This window comes from Vicugna pacos, unplaced genomic scaffold, assembly GCF_048564905.1.
Source record: "Vicugna pacos unplaced genomic scaffold, VicPac4 scaffold_5, whole genome shotgun sequence".
NCBI lineage: Eukaryota > Metazoa > Chordata > Mammalia > Artiodactyla > Camelidae > Vicugna > Vicugna pacos.
Genome location: NW_027328726.1, coordinates 1,385,345 through 1,394,519, shown reverse-complemented (window position 1 = coordinate 1,394,519; position 9,175 = coordinate 1,385,345). Strand labels below are relative to the sequence as shown.

The window sequence follows — 9,175 nt, the reverse complement described above, 5'->3', positions numbered from 1 at the left end:
TCTCTCTCTCTCTCTCTCTCTCTCTGTATGCGGTGTCTGTACGCATGCGTGTCCGTGTCTATGGACTTTTCTTTCTTCGGGCGGGTAGGCGTCATTTGGCTTATTTGATTTTTTTTTTTTAACTTTTCTTCCCCGTGTTCCACGGTACCATCGTGTTTATCTATTCTACATGTGGAGATCCCAGTCCCGTCCCACCGCCCTTACCCCTGACAACCTCAAGTTTGTAATCTGTCGGTCTGTTTCTGTATTGTTCGTTCGTTCGTTCGTTCGTTCGTTCGTTCGTGTTTTTTTTTGGAAATCTGTTCACCTAGGACTATAACTGTTTGTACGAAACAGATAGTAATAGAATCTCAAGCCCATCCTACCGAGAACAAAACGTTTCAAAGAGAAAGAAAGGAAGGAGAAGGGGGAAAAATAAAAGTCTCTCTATTTTCTTGCTTCCCTCTGTCACTCCTGATGGTTTAGATGTCTTCTTTTACAATTTTGTGTTTATTCTGTTTGGAATGAACGGTAGTGATCACCTTTCCGGGGATGAGTGTCTCATGTTTGTACCGTCCTGCTTCTTCTCTATTTAGAGTAGACCTGTGGATGTTTCTTTTCGCATGGGTTGAGTGTTGCAAAACTCTTTTAGTTTTTGCTTGTCTGTGAAGTTCTTTACCTCTCCTTCTATTCTAAAGGATAGCTTTGCTGGATAGAGTATCCTAGGCTGCATTGTTTTGTTTTGTTTTGTTTTGTTTTGTTTTGTTTTGTGTTTCATTCAGGAATTTCAATAGATCTTGCCACTCCCTTCTGGCCTGACGTGTTTGTGGAGAGAAATCCGCTGAGAGCCTTATGGGGGTTCCCTTGGAACTCACTCTTTGTTTTTCTCTTGCCTAAAGGCATTTAGGATCATTGCTTTCTCCTTGACTCTGACCATCTGGATTAGGATAGGTCTCGGTGTGGGTCTGTTTGAGTTCTCCCTGTTTGGCACCCTCTGAGCCTCCTGGACTTGGATATCGGATTCCTTCCTTAGAGCTGGGAAATTGTCAGTCATGCTTTCTTCAAATACCTTTTCGACCCCCTTGCTTCTTCCTTCCCCTTCTGGAACCCCTATTGTGCGTAGATGGGCACGCTTTCGATGGTCCCGTAGGTCCCTGAGATTGTTTTCGTTGTTCTTTATTTGTTTTTCTCTCAGCTGTTCTGATTGGGTTCTTTCTGTTGTCCTGTCTTCTGGGCCACTTATTCGCTCCTCGGCGTGATCTAGCCTCCTTTGGACAGCCTTTAGACCACTTCTCATGTCAGCCAATGAGCTGACCAGTTCTCCTTGACTCTTCTTTAGAGCTTCGATTTCGTTTTTGACGTACAGTATACATCTAAACACTATCACTTGGAGTTCCTTCGGTACTTGGATCTCTCCTTTTTTGAAATCTTGATCTAGCAGGCCATCCGTGTCTATTTTGTGGATCGTGCTTTCAGGGAATTTCTCTGGCTCTTTTCATTGGGAGTGGTTCCTCTGCTTCCTCATGCTGCTCCTATCTCTCTGGCACTGTGGCTTAAGGAGTATCAGTTATCTATTGTGGTCCTTAAGGAGTTTAGGTATTTATCTAAAGCCTATAGAGGAATAAAACTTTAAAAGGGGGGGAGAGGGGGGGAGAGAGAGAGAGAGAGAGAGAGAGAGAGAGACAGAGAGAGAGAGACAGAGAGAGAGAGACAGAGAGAGAGAGACAGAGAGAGAGAGAGAGGGAGAGGGAGATAGAGGGAGACGGAGAGGGGGATAGGGGGAGAGAGAGAGACAGAGACAGAGACGGTGGGAGGGGGAGGGGGGTGGGGGAGCCGGATTTTAAAAGAATGGAGGAAAAAAAGGTTTGAAAACAGTGTACAAGCAATAATAGAAGAGCAAGTGGAAGCAGAAGAGCGATCGAGTTGAGACGTCTTCTAAAAGCCTTTAAAAAATAGAAAAGATCAGAAAATAAAACACAATTGTTTCAAAAGTAAATTTTTAAAAGGTAATCGGAAATAGAACAGATTTTAACAAGAGATAAAACACAGGATTTGAAAAGGAGGGAGAAAGAAAAGGTTTGAAGACACTGTGTAATCAATAATAGAAGAGTAAGTGGAAGCAGAAGAGCGATCGAGTTGAGACGTCTTTTAATAACCTTAATAAAAAGGAGAAAAAAAAATCGAGAAACGATATCTGAAACCTGTAAATAATCAATAACAGGAGATCTAAACCAAGAGAAGAGAAAAAGGAAAGGGGGTGGATGTTTAAAAATAAGAAGAATAAAAAGATTTTCAAGGAAACATTTAAAAGGGATTAAAACCGTCAACGTAGACGACTGTTCAAAAGTCAAGGTTAAAAAGGTAACAGAAGGTAAAACCGATAGAAGAGAGATTAAAAAAGAGAAAGGAAAAGGAAAAAAAAAGGGGGGTGGGGGGAAGGACGTGTTCCCGGCACCGCGGTCGGATGCTGCGTTCCTCCCGGGAAGGAGGGTGGCTGGCTGGCCGCCCGCCCTCTCCCGGCCCCGGTCGTTCCGCTGCTCTGTGCGGCTGTGTGCTCCGACTCGGGTCGGCGGCGCTCCTCTCCGTAGGTGGGCTCGGGGAAGACCGTGGAACCGCCCCGCCCCTAGCTGCGTCCCCAAACTCGGCTCCTTCTTAGTCATGGTGGCGCGAGTTCTCTGAGGTACCGGGGCAGAAATATCCTATCTGCCTCGGGCTGTAAACGAATCTCAGTCCTGCCTAGAAGGCTGCGGAGCCCCCGGGTGCGGATTCGAGTCTCGGCCCCGCCCCCGCCCGCATGCTGCACGCCAGAGGCTATGGCGGCTGTGGCTGCGTCCCGCCTCTCTTCTCGCGAGAAGCGCCGGTGATGGCGCCGCGGATCTGAGGAGACGGAGGCTACGGCGCCCCTCCCCCCAGGGCACACCGGCCGTGTTGCTTTGCCTTTCTTTTCCCGTCATGTACGGGGGGGGGCGGGGGGGGGCGGGTTGTTCTGCTCTGTATCCCCTCCCGGCCGCCGCCCTGGTCCTCCGCCCGGCTCGTGCGGCCTGTCCCGGCCCCTGGCTGCCGGCCTGCGACTCGGGCTGGGTGTCGCGGGGACCCTCTGTGCCCGTTTCACTTGGATCGGTCGGTCAAGGGGTGCTCTGGGTAGATCTGAGGCTCGGGGGCGCCCCCTCCGTCCCGTCGGCCTCTCCGTTGGAGAGGGGCAGTTTTGGCGAACGAGCCCTATTCCTCCTCTGCCGCTCCCTCCCCGCGGGACCGGTCCCTCCCGCACTGTTTTGCTTTTTACTCTTTCTTTTCTCCTTTTCTCCTACCAGATTTTGGGCGTCTTTGTCTTTCGAAGAGGGCGGTGTTCTGTCGGAGTTCCGCAGGTGCTCCGATTGGCCGAGTGGGTCCGTCGATGTGAGTTTTGGTGTATTTGTGGGAGAGGGTGAGCTACGAGTGTCCTTCTACTCCGCCGTCTTGCTTCTCCGCGGGTTATTTTTGAAGAGTAGGTGCTGGGGATTGAACCCTGGGCCTTTATTTTTTGCATGCTAAGCACGAGCTGTACTGCTGGATCTCTAGGCCCTCCCCACCGCAACACCCCTCCCCCCCTTTCCCACCGCCTCCATAGTACTCGATGAATCTCCTGACTAGATATCTATGCTTCCTTGGAATGGGGCCGTCCGTTTCTTCATCGGATGGATGGACGTCTGTGGATTCGTCTCGTTTCTCTCCACTGCGGTGGGTGGCATCGGGGCCTGGGGTGGGGTTGAGTGGCGTGGGCTGGGAACTGTTCTTCACGTGTAGAGGTGGAGCGGAGCGATGAGGATGGTGACTTTTTCCCCCGAGTGCTCACGCCGGGTGATGGAGGCCTGTGGTCTCACTTGGAAGAGGACTCGGGTGACTGGAACAGAGCCCGTGTGGGGTCGTTGTGGAGGGAGGAACTCCACCCCCCAGCCCCAGCCCCAGCCCCGGCACTTGTACCTCATCGAGGGACGGTCGGCCGAAAACAAATGAAAGCTGTCAGAGGTGGGGGTGGGGGTGGGGGTGAAGGGGTGGGTGTGTGTGTGTGTGTGTGTGTGTGTGTGTGTGTGTGTGTGTGTGTGTCCCCGTTCCCCGTACCACAGTCCCTGGTCGAGGCCCCCCGAGCGGAGAAACGCACGCCAGGCCGTCCGTGCTCCTGGTTGTCCGGCCGCGTGTCCCCGCCGCCCAGAGATCCCGAACCGTCCCGCTCGCTCCCCTGCCGGGTGCCGTGTGCCACCTGCCTGTCGGCCGGGCGCTATTTTAGACACTGCGAAGAAGTCGGCCGGACGGCCGGGCCGGGCCGGGCCGGGCCGGGCCGGGCCGAGCCGAGCCGAGCCGAGCCGAGCCGAGCCGAGCACGTCCAGGCCGAGGTGGGTGGTGCTGGGTTCAGAGGAGTGGGGTACAAGCAGGAGGCGGGCGTCGATGGAGGGGAGGGGGAGGGGGAGGGGAGCAGGGATGACGATGGGCTGGGGGGCTTGGCGTGTGGGGTGGGGGTGGGAGGGATGGTAGCCATCCTATGACTTTCTCTCCTCACCCCGCCTTTGGCAAGTCTGTTAGAGTGACGAGGTTGTGCTGGTTTCTGGCTGGTGCACACCACAGTGATTGTGTTCTTCTTTTTCCTGGTCTTTTTCAGGAACCCTCGTCCCGAGGGACTGAATCTAGTGCCCTGTGCTGCGCGGTACGACCTAGGGGTCGAATCTGCCAGGAGAGGTCTTACAAGGATCTGGAGGATCCTGGAAAACTGCTACCATCCGGAATCCTACATGGATATTCAAGATCTTGCGGATGGATGGACGGACGGAAGACGGATCGAATGGAGGCCCCGCCCCATCCCCTGGACCCCTTGGCCCAGGAGGATCGTGATGGGTCTGGAAAGGACTCTTCCGACGAGGGTCTCGGGATGGACTTTCTCGGTCCGCGGAAGGTGTTTCTGCACAAAGAGGAAGAGAGGGGCGTTCTCGGCCGGAGAGCCCGAACCGCCTCCTTTCAGGGATCCGCTCCAGTCTGGGTCGGGGTCGGGGTCAGAACGCGACCACCGACGGCTCCCCTCCCTCGTCTTGGCGCTCCAACTTGGGAAACCCTCCTCCCTGCCCCCTCACCCATCTTCTCGTCAGCCTGCCTCCAGCTTCCCCGTGCCAACTACCTCTCTCATGCTGCCGGACTTTCCTCCCCCTTGGGCCGCCAGGAAGCTCTCCCACTCCTCCACGTGCTTTGGCTTGGAATCCCTGACAAACACAAGCGGTGCTGGAGGGCGGGGCCGGGGGCAGTGGCAGAAGGACTCCCTTCATCTTATGGGAGCGACTTTTATCCATAGGTGGCGATTGAGAAAACACATAAAATCACTCAGAAGAATACCCATGTGTAGTCTCCCTGACCTAGATCCGTGTCTGTCTGTCTGTCTGTCTCTCTCTCTCTGTCTCTCTCTCCATTTCGCTATTCTGTGTGTGTGTGTGTGTGTGTGTGTGTGTGTGCCTTTCTGTCTGTCTCCCTTGTCTCTCTTTCCTCTCCTCTCCCCTCCTCTCCTCTTCCCTGTTCTCCCCTCCCTTCCCCCCTCACCCCTCCGCTCCTCTCTTCTCCCCTCCCCTCCACTCCTCTCCTCTCCCCTCGCCTCCTCTCACTTCCCCTTCCCTCCCCTCTTTTCCCTCCTCTCCTTTCCTGTCCTCTCCCCTTTTATCCCTCCTCTCCTCTGCTCGCTCTCGCGCTCGCTCTCTCTCTCTCTCTCTCTCTCTCTCTCTCTCTCTCTCTCCTCTCCCCCCCTTCCCTTCCCTCCCTCCTCCCTAACCCCCCAACCCCTACCTTCACAGGGCCTCATAGATTGCAATCGGTTTCCATGAAATGTGATGAAGAGGGAATGAAGTTTAGAATGATATCCCCATGCCATCGAAACCTTCTTCCCCAGGGACAGCGAGTTATTTGTGGTTGTGTTTGTTTTTGTTTTTCTTGTTGTTGTTTTGGGGTGCAACGAGGGCACAGGAGGCGTTGGGAGTGAGGGTGATGTTTCTCTTTCTGTCTGTCTCCTCCTTAGGAAGGATTTTAAGAGGAGGGAGGACTCACAGAAATCTACCATCTCGTCTCGTACTGCAGCTGTGTTTGAGCTTCCTATACGATCTGGGCGGAACACTCCCCACCCTCACCTCAAGCCGCCATCGCCGCCCCCTCAGCCCCCACCACCCCCGTCCAGTCCCGCGCTTGGGGTGGTGGTTGGGCATGGGGGGATGTTGGCGGGGTGGTCGTTGGTGGGGGTTGGGGTGGTGGAGGAAACCAGAAAACAGACCACTGTGGCACGTGGCTGACTGGGGCTTCAGGGTGAAGGAGGATGAATAAAATGGCCGGAATTAGGCTAACGGATTGCTTCGTTTTTGGGCGGGGGGGGGGGGGAGAGGAGGGGAGGATCATTAGGTCATTCATTCATTCATTTGCTTGGGGGGGGGTGTCATTCGGTTTCTTATGCTCGCCCTTAAAACGGTCGACTCTTCTGACTGACCGGTTGCTGCTCACGGTTCCAGGCCCGTTGTTGAAACTGGAAGCTATCGATCTTACTGTTTCTACTGTATTTCAGTCATTGCAAGTCATCATCGTGCTGGGTCTCTGAGTCCTTCTCCGAGGAGAAGGTCGGTCGGTCACGGGACTACTGACCTGACAAAATAGCCTGAGTGACCAAGAAGGCCACACCTTGAGTGCTTATGAGATAATGAGATCTAACCGCCAGCCTCTATAGAATGGGTCACCTGGGAGGCATCGTGACACCATGCTGAGTCTTCTGATGAGAAAACGATTCTGTGGATGGTGATCGATGCTTGATTGTTTGAGCTATGGCTCTAGAACCACCCCACCCACTCCATCCCCAAGGTGGGTACACAGTTTTGAAGACGCTAGCCTGCTGTGAATCCCCTTTGCCCGGCAGAGCGATAAAATGACCTCTTTTCTTCTAAGCTCCAAGGCCTTGTCTCTGGATTCTTGGGCTCATCGGGGACGGGGGCCGATCTTTCGGCAACAAGCGTGCTTCAGAAACAACGGATGCCCGAGAAGGACACTCTGCCTCTCCCTCTTCTTCCGGGCCTGAAATGGGGAGGAAAAAATATCGCTTCCCCTGGAAGCCGGAGTCCAGAGCCCGCCATCCGGAGGGACTTCTGGCTTGGCCTTCTCCTGGGGTGGGGGGAGGGCACGCCACCGCACGTGTTCTTTGTCAACTCCCCGTTTCTCTCTTCTCGAGTTATCTCTTTGGGAAGGCTCCCACACTGGATGAAAACAGACAGACAGGCTGGTATCTCTCCCTACCCCACCCTTCGCCCCCCAAATGACTGAACTTCTGTCCCATCAAAATCACCACTTGTTTTCCAACGTGGCTTTCTTGGATCCTGGAGGACTGACATCAACTTAGAGCCAAGATGGGCACAGAACTGAAGGACCTTCTCGGCTGGCCTAAGAAGTCTGTCATCGTGATGTGGGAGGTATTCTTCGAGGGACCTATCTGACTAAGTGCTTGACGGCCTTTTGGACTTTGAACCAACTTGGAGATAGGAACTAGGATGAGAGGGCCCCCGAAATAGCTCAGCAAACTCTTCTCCACCCTTAGAAGAGAGACAGACAGATAGACAGACAGACAGAGAAAGAGAGAGAGAGAGAGAGAGAGAGAGAGACAGACAGACAGACAGACAGACAGACAGACAGACAGACAGTGTGTGTGTGTGTGTGTGTGTGTGTGTGTGTGTGTGTGTGTCTGTCTGTCTGTCTGTCTGCCTGCCTGCCTGCCTGTCTGTCTGACGGTCTGTCGGTCTGTCTGCCTGCTTATTGTAGGAACTCTCTGTCAATGGAAGTATAGTTGACTTACAATGTTGTGTTCATTTATGACGTACGGCATAGTGATTCACTTATTCACACACACACACACACACACACACACACACACACACGTATACTTTTTCAGGATAGGTTATTACAAGCTATTGAACATAGTTCCCTGTGCTAGACAGTAGGACCTACTTGTGTACCTAGTTTGTATAGGGTGGTTTATATCTGCTAATCCCAAACTCCTGATTTATCCCTCCGCCTTACCCCGTTCCTCCACCCTACCCTGTCCCCTGTGTTAACCATCGGTTTCTTTTCCATGTCTGCGAGTCCAGTCTGTTTCTGTTTTGTAAATAGGTTCCTCGGAGTCTTTTTAAAATGGAGTTATTTATGTATGGATGGGTGTCTTGACTTACTTTCAGATCCCACCTAGAAGTGATGGCATAGGATATCTGTCTTTCCCTGGGTGACTGACTTCACTAAAACTATGGAACGCTTCACGCATGGGCGTGTGTCGCCCACGTTCAGGGGCCGTGCTGATCTTCTCTGGATGGTTCCCATGTTAGTCTATGTGCTGTGGCAGCAAGCGCTTTCCTTAGGGTTTTTGTCTCAACCTGAAAGCCAGCCCGGAGACTGAAGGTCTTCTAGTTGCCTCCACTATCTGCCTAGGACCCTCTCCACGAATGTTTCCCATTTTCTCTCACCCTTTTGCCTTGGCATCATTGAGTACGAAAACGCTCCGTCTCCTGAAGCCCTGCAGACGGAAGCTGGACAACGGGAGGTAAACGTCAGAGAAATGGCCACAACAGCTCCTGTGGAAACCATCCTCGGGCCTGTTTTCGGGGGAGCCGCTCAGAGAGTTGAGCCGAACACCCCAGGACATCATCAGAGGCATTTCAAACTGCTCGAGCCGTTTCGATGACCCCGATGTGTGGAAATCTCCTACCAGACTGACCCCCTACTCCCGGCCCTGAATCTGGTTTCTCATCTGCTCCGACGATTCACCTTTGTGCTGTACTTTGGTTGTCCACACAAGTGCCTCTTAGGCGATACCTGACTGCTTGCTCCCTAGGCCTAGCTTCAGAAGCCCATCGACACCACCGCCTCCTGAGACGAGATACTACAACTGTTTCCTTGAACAGACCTGTTCTCAGAACTAAGAAACTGGGTCCATGAAACGCAGGCCCCCTAGGAAACCATTCCCTCCCTCCTGCCCCCAGACCGCACGCACGCACGCACGCACGGACGCACACGCACACGCACAGTCAACAGCCCAGCTTTTAATGTGTAAAACTTCCAGGGAAGTTACAGAATAGGGAAATGTTGGGGTCCAGAGTAGGCTGCCCCAAAATGCAAGTGCCCGATGGATTATGCTGAATGAAAGGGACTTCACAAGTGGCCAAGGGGG

At 53.3% G+C, this 9,175-nt stretch overlaps 1 non-coding gene across 1 annotated transcript; it reads right to left on the bottom strand.

Moving 5' to 3' along the window:
• Positions 1–8,248: 8,248 nt before the first annotated feature.
• On the bottom strand, positions 8,249–8,357 carry LOC140692348 (U6 spliceosomal RNA). Its single transcript, XR_012067919.1, has one exon. It is a non-coding gene; the product is annotated as a U6 spliceosomal RNA (small nuclear RNA).
• Positions 8,358–9,175: the final 818 nt, after the last annotated feature.